The sequence below is a fragment of the Lepeophtheirus salmonis genome, chromosome 5 (assembly GCF_016086655.4).
Source record: "Lepeophtheirus salmonis chromosome 5, UVic_Lsal_1.4, whole genome shotgun sequence".
In the NCBI taxonomy this organism is placed as follows: Eukaryota; Metazoa; Arthropoda; class Copepoda; order Siphonostomatoida; family Caligidae; genus Lepeophtheirus; species Lepeophtheirus salmonis.
Window position 1 is genome coordinate 26905163 of NC_052135.2, and position 15359 is coordinate 26920521.

Here is a 15359-nt window from a genome sequence, read left to right on the forward strand (position 1 = left end):
CACTTTTGTTCTATATAGGTGTATACAATCCTTCCTTAAAATTTATAAATACTTAGATGAAAACCATTGGATTCATTATGTATATACATTTTATACTTGTTAGCATTCCCAGAGGGAGATGTAGTAGCCAAAGTGTACCTTAGGGCAGCACAAGTTTCTCAGTATACTATCACAATATATTAGTTCTTATAAGTGAGTGAGTATATACCTGAGGGTTGAAGGAGTAACAAGTGGTTGTCTCAATTAAAAGAAACAATGAAAATCAGCAGCCCTTTGAATGGAACAATCAATGGCTTTAAAAAGATCATATACCTTGCTCATAGATATGCACGTAGGAATTGTTGGTTGATGCGACTCACGTAAAAAGAGGAGGGTTGACCATTTTAAAAACAAATTAAACACGTCATTGTCGTCAATATGTCCAATGACAAATGGTCCGCTGATTTCTTTACGCATGGAGAACTTTCCCTCCTATTTTATTTTATTTCTGTCTTGCTATAGCCATTCCTAGTAATAATAAATAATAATATACATACATAATGTTTGGTGAGTTAACACAAAAACAATCTTGAAAAAAATCAAGAATAGAAGAAATATTCCATTTCTTCTTTCTTTTTTATTAGACTATGTACATATAGTCCAACATTTCATGGGGATATGTAAATCCATAATATAATTTGCATTCAAACTTCTGAGATGATTTGAGATATGTTGACGATACTTTACAATATTTATTTTACCTTGTGGACTAAATATGGCCCTATTAACTTAAATCAACCAGTTTAACATTTTTCCATCATGACGATTAATGTTTGCAAGCTTTAAGTGCGATTTGCAACAGAGTCTAGAAATAATTAATTAGAATCATTTACAGATAGAAATGTACGATTAAAATTTTTCAAAGACTAAAAAGGTCAAATGCAAGCTCCAGATTCTTGACAACAATCATTTCCAGCTTTTGCTATTGTATTGAGAAGACTATAGATTAAGTATGTATGTATAGTTGTATGTCCAAATAATGTTGTAGATATTTTTGCTCTGACCTTTTTGTGATCTAACGAGTCAACAACACACTCTTCTCTCTGGGGGTGACCTTGAAGGTTAAATCGTTTTAAATCACGAAGCAACAGCGTGCGGCAGTTGTCTACATAATCATAAAATATATACTTACATATTATATGATGATGTTGATCCCCCCCCCAAAAAAAAAAAAAAATGTATAAAAAATTATCTACATCGTAATCATATATGTATAAAATGTAAAACTAGAAGCTAAAAACACATCGAAGAGGAGAGATAAAAAAACACACTCACAACCAAATAATAATAATAAAAACCCATGAGGACCCATTAGAATTTCTTATTCAAAGAACGAAGAATACAGTAAAGATGTACAAAATACATAATGAAGAAATAGGTCAGTTGAATTTGTTAAATAATTATAAGGGCCCAAAAAGTTTTTTGCAATTCCAGAGAAAGACCATAGTTAAAAATAAATTTTAGAATATATGTATTTCGGAGCAATATTTTTTCCATAAGAAATAAGAATATAATTTAATGATGGAAGTCAAACATCAGTCTTACATGCGTTATGCTATAACATTGCATTTTATTAACCTTGTAACTCTAAGACAAATCAACATCAAAAATATTTTTTTTTTTAAACAAATTACTTTATTGGGAATTATCCATAAGTACTAAGGACAAGATTCCATGTTATCTAGATGGCAGCGACATATTTCAATAATTTATAAAGAAATAAACGAGATATAAAAATATCTCCCCCCTTCAAAGAGGATCGCAAATAACTTAATTTCTCATTAAACATTCTCAGAGATCGTGCACAGACACATTGCCGAAAGCCATATACATTCCCGAACTGACACTTTGCCGAATAAAATTATAAATATATTTGATGATGATTCATGCTCCAATACATTGTATTTATGATTCTCATTCATGTTACTCCAAAATTAAAGGATAAAATGTTTAATTCTTTGTGATAAATTGCAATAATTAAGTGTTCATTAATGAATAATTAATTGATTTTCAAAAGATGGTTCGAACAGCAATTAGAAGAGCTGTGTCATAACAACTGCCCAATAAATAAATAAAATAATTAGAAAGAGAAAAGATGCTTAAAGCAAAGAGGGAGTCGAGTGTGGATTAAGATTAATCAATGACTCAATGAGTGGTGATTGGGATTCAATGGACAATGCGATTGAAGAATAATCTGGATGGAATGTGTTGGAGCTTCTATGTACCTGATGGACACTCCTCCATTTCGAGGTCGTCCGAGTCTCAATAATTCTCAATATGTGTTTTTCATTGGAGTAAAATCTAATTTACACTACACAAGAAGCAAAAGCAATAATTAATTTTTACTAAGTATGTTTAAAAGAATTTTTCTATCTTTTCATGCAAGTTGTTGTCCGTGTCTAAGCTTTATGAACAAATGAAAAGTTGGATCATCAGAAAATATATTATCTAAAGGCATATTCATATTTCCAGTCCAGCTTCCAATGCTAAATCCAACTTTTTCCTCTTTTTAATCATTATAGTCTATTTGAACTGACTAACTTCATATATCTCTTAATTAAGTATTCACATCTATTGTAGGATACACCTTACAAAATAAAAATATTACTATCTTCTTGGTTAATTATGTTTACTGCTCCTTACTACAGGGCCTCTCAAACTGTTGGGTAACCCCTAAGAAGCGTGGAGTATCCCTAGGGAAAGAAGATATTGCAATTATTAAAAGTACATAGTTATTTTAATAATGCCGAAATCTAGCATTATTACACTACATTCCCGAAGACCCAATAGCTTTGAAACTAAATCATGCCAACAAATGATAGATTTACATGATTTATTTACATAACTTTTCTTAATTGTAATAAAATCAAAAAAGTACTTCACAAAATAGTATATATAACATAAACAATGCATAACGATGAATGATTAATAAACGCATTAAAAATTTCAAACTAAATTTCTTAAATATTCTATTTTTTAGTCTAGTTAAGTGTAATGTTGTAGATCCTGCTTGGATATTTTTTGGATATTATACCCCTATCTTAAATCACATTTTTTTCTTACTAGGCTCTCTTCCTGCTTAAGAGCGTCTATTACCTTCCATATGTTGGGATGAATACTAGTAACAGAACATTGGGAAATCTTTCTACACTACTAACACATTATCCGTCGGTGAGTTCTATATGCCCACCAAAGACTAGGAGAAATGCCAAGGCTGTAAAGGACTTGACTTTATTATTAAAATTGGAATTGGTTTGTTATCTAACTTTGAAGCCCAGATTTACAATATACCGATACAACTATTTGGTGATATGAAAAAGACAACCAGTGATGTTAGAAGTTGGAAAGTTTCACTGAATACATTTAATATTGCTTTCTTGAAATCAACTATTAATGTTTGTGGACTCGATGTTAGAGGTAGACTCTTAAAAATGTTAAAAACCTTTAAATAAATTTCTGGAGATTTCCCCGGCAGTAAAACGAACACACATGGAATACTAGTTGGATTAATGATAATACGCAGGGGGAACAAGGGATAAAATATTTCTGGACTATACTTAAATGTCACATCACATCTCAGTTTTTTTTACTCCGGCAAGGTCTTCTAGACCACTTTGTGTTAAAAATACCAGAATTATATTGACATACATTCTATTGCAGTACTACAATTGACCAAATTAGATATTTACTAGAAGTGTCAAATATATTTTATAATGATGTTTCAAATAAAATATGTATATATATTTATTCAATAAATTAGTTAACTTATGGAATTTAACACTCACAAGTGACAATTATTAGAAATGAAGTTACATATTCAAATGTCATTGTATCATACCGAAAAAGTACACATACAAAATATGTTGAAAGAGTCAATAACTTTTAGGTCACTTGTTTTGATTCTTATAAATTGATTTGAGATCCAATGGAAGTATACATTCACAGTCCTATATAGTAGAGGATTTGAGTCCCTTGGGTGAATACGTAATTCAGATTATTTCGTACTCTTTGTGTAGGAAAAATGGTACACGAAGAGACAGATATCGTCATTTTCATCTTTCTATTCAGATTGCTCCAGCTGTACTGAGCTTTAAAGTTTTTCTCTCTTAAGTCTCTCATTTCCTGAAGCTCTCCTACGAACCGTCCTTTGAGTGCCTCTCTAAATCCTCTCAGCGGTTTGCTTCACCACAGCCAACCTGCTCTTTTTCTGAAACATCCTTGATCATAACGAAACATCTGAAATCACTACTTTTGCCTGATCTGATATTAATTGTTAAGCTTGTTCCTCCATCCATGAGTCTTTTCAGATACAAATAATCCATTATGTCGAATTATAATTGATAACGGATATATTACGGTTATTGCTTATTAGCACTTCTTCCATTCGATCGATCGAATAACTGTCGTGTTTGTGTATTATTTAATTTATTTGAAGTACTAGTTGTAAAAGATTCGAACTGTGGATCCTAGGAAGGTGCACCCTACATGCTACTATATAACGTTCATATGATGATAAATAATAAATATTAACTTTTGAAACATCCTAGTAATAGTATAAATTATTTCATTATTAATTAATGAACACTTAATTATTGGAATTTGGGACAAATAATTAAACATTTTATCTTTCAATTATATTTTTTGCTTTATTCGGCAAAGTGGTCATTAAGCAAACTGTTTGTTCTGTAAAGAGGTCATTGGGAAAAGTGCCCGTTCGGCAATTTGCCCTAGAACACTCAGAGAGAGAGAAAAAGACGAATCAAACAACAAACCCTGGATCGACGCTATTTTTCAACAGTGTGATTTTAAAAAATATTACTTCAGAAGGGTTGTGCCTCCACTTGAGAAGGAGTCCATGATATTAATGAAGGTGGAAACGCAGCTTTGGATTTTGAGTTGAATAATTCCATTCATATGCTTCGCTTCGAAAAGTACTTCCAGGAACTGTACAATGTTTTATATTTTGAGACACTCCTCATATGATGGAGATGTGACGATAAGCCAATCAATCTGGGTAAGTCTCAATCATACCATGTCTTCCACTCACTCCAACATGTGTAAAACCACTTGACAAAAGTAAAAAATGTGAGATGATGTCTACGTCTCCTTCTTACAGAATAAACACTTTCTATCCTTCGGAATCTCTCTCTCTCGATTAATTGGTAAAAAGTGACAATATTGCCAGCCTGTACCTAAGCCACTTTTGATGAGAATTGCTGAAGGGGTTTTTCAAAATTACAAATGGGTCTACTCTTTTCATGTCTCTTTCTAGGTTCTAGGTATCATTGTTTATTCTAACAGTACTTGACGAGCTGATAACGAATCTGTTATTAGTTTTTCTTTATTCAATCTTTTTTTTTTGCGAATTTTCAATTTGAATTTCTGAATTATTTTTACACTTTTCATAGATTTGATACAACATTCGAGTAATAAAAAAAACTTTTAAAATTAAAGAAACTAAGATATTTTTCTTTTTCAAGCAAAGCACATAAGAAATGTGTTTTTTGATCTTTAAATTTAATTTTTTTAAGATAAGATGATTCCATATAAAATATAAGCAAATATTTAAAATCAGCAAACAGTAACTTTTATGTGGTCTATGGATTTTTTTCCTATTCAAACTTATAAAAATTGTAAAAATACTCCAAAAATCAAATACTGTTAGAGTTGAATACGGAAATCTGAGGATTTTTGAAAAGTAAAATTGTGTTGTATTTTGCAATCTTTACTATGAGTCAAAAATTTTATACTAAAGTTTTTTTTAAATGGTGATGGGTTCGACAACAGTAACAAATCCCCTCTTGCCTTCTTTTCATGAAGAAAACGACAGTCCCGACCCTTTAATTTAAAAGAAGATCAAAATAATATATATATAAATTTGTCAAGAAATGTTACCATTTAATAAAAAAACATCAAATATTTTACGCTGTATATCTATGTATCTTGACACATTATTTATGAAAAAAAACTTCAAAGGATGAGGTTTTTAGAACTTTTGTCTAAAGACGTTTGTTGTTCGTCTTCACAAAAATAAAAAAGTTGATGAGTGACGACTTATTGCCCTCTTTTAAGGAATGTATATAATATAAAAATACAAAAAAAAAAAAAAAAAAGCCGACACTAAAGCTATTTACTGGCAATGTTACTGCCTGTTACTCTCTGTCTCAGTTATAATAGTGTGAGTATGATGATGATGAAGGGATTGAGATCCATGCCAAAGAATTGGAGGGACGTATCTCACACGTAATTATTAGAGGGAGAGGTAAAAAGATAGACATTTCGTGTTTTTTTATTGTATTATTATTTTTGGTGAATAAAATATCTTTATGTATCTATATAAATATATTTATAATACAACTGAACCTCTCCTTTTACAAAAAAAACTCCTGACTTTTTTATAATTCATTTCACCAAACACATGGTTCATTGACCGTGTCCAGAAGTTATTATCCGGCTATAATTATGACTATTATTATCATAAAGACTTCTAAAAATAATTACAGCCAAAAAAATAAACGCCACAAGAAATATTAGCCAAGTCATACTCATCATTTGACAATTTTTTTTATAAATAGGAGTATTAAAATATCATACTCATGTACATATCACAGCGTTACCTAACTAACACAAAAATGTAAAAAGTATTTTGTTGTCAGCTATCAATTTTCCTACTTCTTTTCCCATAATCAGTGTTTAAAATGTTGATTGGTGCAATTTTAATTAGCTATTGTTAGTTAAGCTGTGAACAATTCCAAACAAATATTGCATAATAAGTCTTAAGTTGGGAAAGAATTTGATAACTAACTAACAATTGATATTAGGCCTTTTTTTTTTTTTTTTTGTTCTTTTTGGAAAAGAGGTTTAGAAATATAATAAAAATAACAATGTGAGACATATATGAACAAATACTTGGATGTTGCTTGCAAGATAGTTATCCTATCAGTGATAGTCTCTAGTAGTATCATCACGATATCAATATTTTGTACCGGTTCCAGTATAAAAAATTGGTATTTCTAATATTTTTTCAACTAAAAAGACCCTTGCACGATACTAAGTACTTTTGCCGTAAAATATTTTACCTAATAACATTTTGCCTTAAGCCCTATCTCGTAAGGACATTTCCCATTAAATCCATTTTGCTTCAAGGATATTTTGTCTTTATACGTAAAAAAATGAGATTTATACTTTGTCATTGTTTATTTTTGGTTAAAACTGATGTCCCTCTTAAATTTTTTAAACAAAGTATCAAAATGTATATTTCTATCAAGTGTATTTATTGGTTGCTGAATGTGGTAAAAAAGATGGAATGATCCCCCAAAATTTAAATGTACACAGCGAACCAATCTCACTAATTAATGAATTTGAGCCAGAGACAAAATAGCTAATAAAATTAGTAAAATAAGAAACACAAAAATATATGAAGACGCCAACAATTTGAATATAAAAAGTACAAATCACTTCTCTGTTAAATATTATCATTAGACATTATGGACTATTCATTCTAGAAAAACTCATGGATTGACGAACAAGTATAATTATATCATTTTTCCGGTGGAAAATGAACATTTTATTGAAATATACCTTAGATACTTTGATTCAATTTTTTATAGGGAATATTAATTTCAACCAATTATACAATATCGACGTTTAAACCTTATTTATTTATATATTAAGGTAAAATATCCTTGAGAGAAAAATAACTTAAGGCAAAAAGTTCCTAAATGATTTGTGGCAAAAGTATGGAGCACCCCCTTGCACAAGTGGACTTAAATATTCTAAGGACAAAAAGCTATAAATTTAACTGCTTATTGATCCCCAATTGTCATTCCTCTAACTTTTTATTTCCTATAAAGTATTCATCGCTGGTGGTTCCATTGAGCTCATGGGCACCCTTCTACTCTGACACTTCTTATACTTTTTTATTTTAAAGACAATTTTAGTCGTCTAGCTCAGAAACATTTAGAAATTTGTCATATACTATTATTTTGTTATGGTGCTACAATTGATGGTTCTATATCAATGTCGAACCGTACTTTTTTAAATGTATCAGTACCCCCGGTATTACATATTGTGTACCGGGGTACCGAACAATTATAGTAGTATGCTGATATATAATCTCAATTAAATGAATTCCTTTCCTTAAAGAGCCCCATAATTAAAGTAATAATTAATTAATCATTTTTGCATGGTCAAATTCAAATAATTATTTATTTTTCAAATTCTTTTTCTTTATTTATACCCATATATTTTCCCCCTTCAAGGTATTATGAATCATTTGTTTGTATAATCTTTATACATATGTATGTATGATGTAAGAGTCCTAAATGAAGAATAATAAAAAATGATTCTTATATTATAAAAATGTAAAAAAATTGTCACGCTTGTATAAGAAAGAAAGAAGTAAAAGATTTTATTCTCCCATTTCTATGTGCCTACCTACTTCTTTTCCTCAGAATTGATAAGAATGATAAATGATTTTGAACACAACACAAGTATGTATACGTCGTCTTCTAACAAAAACCACCGGTTTTTTATAGAGGCATATAACACTTATGGATATGTATGTATGTAAACCATCCATCCTTCTCTTCCGTGGGTAGAACCATCGACAAACACAACAACACCTTTTTATTCTTCTTCAAACCATTATGTATGTATAGTATTGTTATCATAACAGAGGGGAAAAAGATATAATATCTAGGTACACTGTACAAAAGCACATAAGTAATTGTTTTATGATTGCACAATTCTCTACTAACTTCTTTTACTAGACATGGTTATACTAATACGGCACCAGGGGGCCTCATATTCCTATATACATATGTAATATGTGTTGAAAATCGGTGCAAGACTTTTTTTTCGGTCTCAATCTATGATCAAATTTTCTCCCAAATCCTGATTTATGAGTTATATAAATTTGATTTATGCTAAATATTCAACTTTATATGACGTAATTATAGGTCGATGTCCACAATTTTTGAACACACAACTTATCAACTATAGAATCTATGTCTACAGAATCGGTCTAAATAAAATATTAAATGAAATTGATCCAAACATAATTTTTTAACACTAATTGCCATAAAGTTGACTCTTATTGGTATGTACGACAAATAATTGTTAGTAGTTTTTAGTTTATTGTTTTATCAATAAACTACCTTTTAATACCTCGACATAGATCTGTGCTAAAGTGGAGTATTGAAATCTTTATTGGATCTTGTACTATAAATTCTTATTTAAAATGCTTTATCTTATTTTTTGATTGCAACTAGGACAATCTACTTACGTAAGTTAAACATTGTAAAAACCTCATTTTATCCTTAATACATATATTATTTATATTAAGAGAAGACTTATTAAACCTCAAATTAATATCTTAAAAAAATTCACCAACATTTCATTTATTAACGAACCAGAATTCAAGTTATATATTTTATGTAAAAAGTATGTCTATAGTCCAAATTTATTTTTCATATACCTATAAGATAATCTTTTATCACAAAAAATATAGTTATTTTTTTAGAATGATAATTATTTTTTCTGAGCTCCCAATCTTTGAACTGTTTTTTTTCTTGTTGTATTTGAACTTTGGCATATACGAAGTTGTAAATTTTAAAAACTTTTATTGTGTTTAAACAAAAATTATAAATTAACCTCGTAACCCTGTCGATTTGAAGAATGTTTAGTGGAGAGCAGTTTAGTTGTTATGACATTTCATTAGATTAGCTAAGAGTATCTTTGAGAAGAGGAAAATAACTTCAAATATCTGCTAAAAAAGGGACCTTTCCAACATTCCTAAAAATATGTCATCCCAAAATGGAATATCAATGTATTATATTATATATATGATTAAAGGTTTAAAATATTATGTATGTACAATTTTGAAGGAAACAACTATTTATTATTTATACATAACTACATTACATAAAAGTTTTCAGTAAAAATAATTATTATTTAATTATCTCTATAAAATAATAACAATAAAAGGACATTAAGAGTTATTAAATACTCCTTTGATGATTGATTTATTACCTTTGATTTTTGGTTAAATATATAATGTACGTAATGTAATGGTTGATTTATTAGGGGAAAAAAATAAAGGAATGCTTAAATTTAGTAGAGGCCAATTTGATTTAAAGGGGCTCAATTTATGTGTGGTCGGTAACTTAAATCCTTGGACTTCATATGTACATTCGTTTGACCTGATCATCTACTCATATACGTATTATTATTGATCAGTTATTCCGCAGAGACTTAATAACAGAGGGAATCGATAAGATATCTTTTTACAACATTCCCTGTTTATTACCTTTGTTATTTTCACGATACTCTTAAACTGCCAATTTATTATTATTAAAACAAAAAAACATGTAATTTTTTTATATAGAGAGCCAAAGAAGAAGGCTCTCAATGTTGTGATGGAATGTGAATTTCTTCTAAGAATTAAAACTCTTTGTATACCTATATTTATTTATTAGGAAACAGTACAAGTATCTAAATTCTAAAAAATTCCACACAATCCCTTATTATTTTGTATTAATGAGGTTTGTTGTTAAGTAAAAAATGCAGCCAGTTATGAAAGAAGAAAAGTTTATGATGCTATTTATATATATATATTTATTTTTTTTTGGGGGGGGGGATCTAATAACCATGCTCTACTTGCCTTGATTTTTGCAACCAGTTGAAATATCTTCTGGACTACGATCATGGATTAAGCCATTTCTTAGCATACATTTTGTTTAAAGTACAATAACATCTATTGTTGTGATTCCCAACGTTAAAAATATCACTGAGGAGCTCGATAGCATTTTTTAATATCTTACAGCATATTAAATATATCCAACTAAATGTATTATTTATTAATTATATAATTTTCAGTAGAGTACTAAACGATGCTTCGATGATTTTCTAGCTGGGAACCACTGATCTAGTGCATGTGTCAAGATCATATCAATACTTTAAATATTATATTTTCGAAAATAAGAATTTTAATGTATTTGTTTGGTCTTGGTATTGACAACGATACCAAGAAATTGAGGGTTTGATAAATTCAAAATTTAATTTTGAGACCCAACTTGTTTGGTTCAAAATCTTATTTCTTGCAATATTTCCAATTGTGACTGTTTTGGATTAGAATTATAATTTTTATAATTTGGATAAGAAGACATTTTTAGTAAGTTTCTTTATTATTATCTAGGGCTCTGTCAGTTCTCAATATAGGTCAAGTACGTCCTATTCCTATTGGAAAGTTTCCCAAATTTTAAAATATTATTTATTGGGCATCTTTTTAACTAATATATATAATAGTAATGTGCATCAGCTTACAAAATGGAATCTGTTAGAGAAAACATCATCTTTTATGCACGAAGTTAGTTTCACATTATTCTTAAATATAGCAAATTCAAAGCAAAATGGTCAAAATTGATTGATGAGGATACTACTAGACTGATATCTATGATAATGTATTTTAGCAATTATTGTTCTATTGAACATTTTTAATGATGTCACAAATGAAGGGACAACAACACCGAACTGGAGTGTATGTACTAACTAGGTTTAGCAGATTTCGTTCATTTTGGTGTTGTTGTCTGTTCATTTGTAACACTAGTGAAAAATCTCAACTTTGGCAACTTCTACGGCCTATATGGACACATAATTAAGATTTAGAACGCGATGCCAAAATTTTGGAACTACTAAATCCCTATTATTATCACTCCAAAGGACCAATCACTTTCTCCTCAGAGTGTATTAATATTCAATACAGTTCTTTGGATTAGACATATTGATTCTTGTCATTAATCATTTAAATATATATTTTAGAAAAGAAAGCTTTATTTCCCTTTACGAGCATTTTAGATAGTGATCACTACTACCAAAATGGCAATGTTGATGCTCCTAATCTAATATATCAATATAATTGTTTAATGTCTATTAATGGTGGTGTGTTAACAATGTACAATTCACTTACAGCCAAGTTACCTTTAAATATAAGTAAAGGAATGTTTAAATATCTCCCGAAAAATATATAATAATAATTTTCTTTAAAAGAATTTCATTTTTTTGATTTAAATGGATCTCCTTTTATACATTTTTACAGAAGAAAAAATATTTATTTTTGAGGTCATTTCTTATATGTATGTACATATATATATATATTTGGAATGTATCTTAATTACTCCTCCGTGATTTTTAACCGTAAAAATAAACTCCATTGCCAAGATATTAACTATATATCTAACTAATATTTGGCTTGCTACTACTAACTAACTAACTTACTGGCCTTAATGACAATGCTTTTTGGTTGTTGGTTGGTTGGTTCTTTGAGGAAATGGTCACGCGACTTTTTAACATATCAGCATCTCGTATTTTTAATTATATACATGTGTTTTTTTTCTTGTGTTTTTTTTTTCTTTCAAAAGATGTTCCAGCCAATTTTCATATGTAGTTTTTTTACGTCATGGTTTTAAATGGTTTTTCCTATTATAAACACATATTTTGATTCCTCTAAATAAATAAGTTTAATAATAACAATGACGGTTATTAATGAGAATAATTACAAATAAAATAGTGTGACTCAATTTAGCTATTTATTAGTCAATTGGACTGTTGTTTAACATTGAGCCATAATTAAGTTTTATACATTTTTATATGGTACAAAACTTTTACTAAAAATGGACGTTATTATTTAAAAACAGGAGTTCCAAATATGTAGCGGAGAAATATTTGGGATTGCGAGTTTAATCATTCAATATCAAGTGAATGCCTTTTGATAGAAATTATCTACGAACATAGTGACAAGATGCTGAACAATTGCATAGGTGTTATCTGTTTTTGACCAGGTGTGCCAAAAAAATAGTGGCAATTGGCCCCACTTTTGCAAAAAAATTATAGTCATGAAAAAAAATATCACAATTTGAGCATTTAATTTTTCCATTTAAAAAAAAAGTTATTCAATCAAATATTATCCCTTCTAAAAAAATTTAACTCTAAAATTTTTCTAAAAAAAAGTTTGTCTCTTGTAAAAAAAGTAGATCTTAAACATTCGTACAAAATAATCAAAAATCTCCCATTCAAAAAACAAAACAAAAACACAACACACACACATACTTGTGAGCGCCCTTGATGACGTCACCATTATATAATTTCTGGTATTGATATATATTTAACTAATTCGGTTGCTTAAAAAAGTATGACCTGGATTGTTCGATGGAAAAATTCGATCAAGATCGGTTCGCCCAAAAAATATTTAGTCTTGATCGGTCTCCTTTAGAATTTGGTGTATAAATTCTTGATGCCATTTTGTGTATTTCTAAATTTGAAACAGTGTTGTTGTTTTTTACGTAAAATGAAGTTAAAAGTGTTTCATACAGCTTATTTATAATTGGATTGAGTAGAAAATTGGTACTAAAAGTGAGGCCAAAAAATTGGAGTATATTGGTCCCACAATAATGTTGATCTTCATCGGTATCAATGAAGTGGAAGGAGTAGAAAATCGATCCATAGTCTAAAGAATATATAACATCCGTCAAAATCGGTCCAAAAAAATCACTTAAAATCAATATCGGACCGGATATCATTACGTGTACTACCTATTCATTCCTCGCTATATAAATTCCAAAATACTCGCTAACCAAAGTATGTAGTGTCTCGAAATCTAAAATATTGATGTACTTCAATACACATTTCAATTTATACATATAACATAACGAGCAAAAAGAAAAGGTACAAAACATAAAGAATTTGCTATGAAATTATGATGATTACGTGATTTTCAAATCAAAATGCTCAATCATAGTACAACTTGAAGAGTAACAGAGGGAGGGAGGGATTAAGAAAGAAAAAAGAAACAATAAGCGTGTCTACTCTTCATTAAATAATATATTTATAACATGGATTCCATCAATGAATTCCTGATCATGTAAAATCATAAAAATATCTGTTGATGTTTATGTGTATTACTTATGGACAGGTCAGCAGCAGACTCTGCTGTTTTACTCACCACTTCTCTCAGACATGAAAAAGAGAGAAAGAACAAAATTTAAGATTAAAAATCATCCTTCTCCACATCATGTTGATGACGATGTGTATGTATAGTACATATAGTTGTACCATGCTGTGCTATTGAATGAAAATCATATTTTTTCTTTATTCTCTGTACTTAAATGTAATGTGGAAAAGATGGTTCCCAAAATATTTATATAGTTCATTTTCATACATCTATGTATAACATTTCAAAACTCACTCGGAACCCCCAGATTATAAGAGAAGTCTATATTAGGGATGCACCAATTAATAAACTCTATTTATTATTTTTCAAAAAGTCAAATGAAAAAAAAAAAAACATTTACTAATTGAATTTGTATGAGGATGGAGGATGACATTAATCAAAAAAATAAGAAAAAACTTTCAAGAGAATAGCGCAAGTTAAGAATAAGGCAGTATGTGCTTTGTGTACTGACGTGTATAATCCTCTTCTAAGAGTTAAAAATTAACTTAGTGAGAGACATTGCCAAGCTAGGTCTTCTTTTAACTGTATTTCGTATTTGTTTGAAAATTAATAAATAGTTAACTGATTAATCAGTATTTTTCGATTAACAATTGTCGCTGAATTGGTTATCGCCAAACTCCTTATCGGTACATCCTCAGCCTATATACAAAGGTCTAAATTTGTAAAAAAGAAAACATACAGAAGGAAATGGGTTATATATTTTGATTTTTAAGTATTATTATGATAAAAGAGGCTCTAAATGTATTTATCTCCTCCCAAAAATATTTTGTTGGATAAATTCCTTATCAATAATCATCAGAATTTCATTTCTAATATATTCCTTACCAAAGTAACGTAATTAGAATTACGGTTTTCTTTTCTACTATCCAGGCCTTAATATTGTTGAAACTAGTATTGTATCAGTCCTTATGTAGGATTGAAGACTGCATCCCTTAAAGCTTATAAAGTTCGTCCCTTGATGACGTCATTCAACTTTATTTCTATTTTTCTTTGTTTTTATCAGTTATAGTACTGACATCTGAAGAACTTATAGTCTTAAGGGGCGGTCCCAGGGAATGACTGGAGCAAATAAATAAGGATTGACACAACACTAGTTGAAACATACCCCTTTTCTCGAATATCAAAGAAGCCTTAGCCTCAAAATTTACTTGACAACTGTATAATATCATGCAAATTATTGTGAAAAGCAAATATTAATTTAAATGCAATGTGCCTAATAACTACTGACTATTATAATCTCTAACAGTAGTTCAAGTAGTGTTCAAACTCGAAAAAAATCAAATTAACTGAAGCTGACAATATTTTGATAATT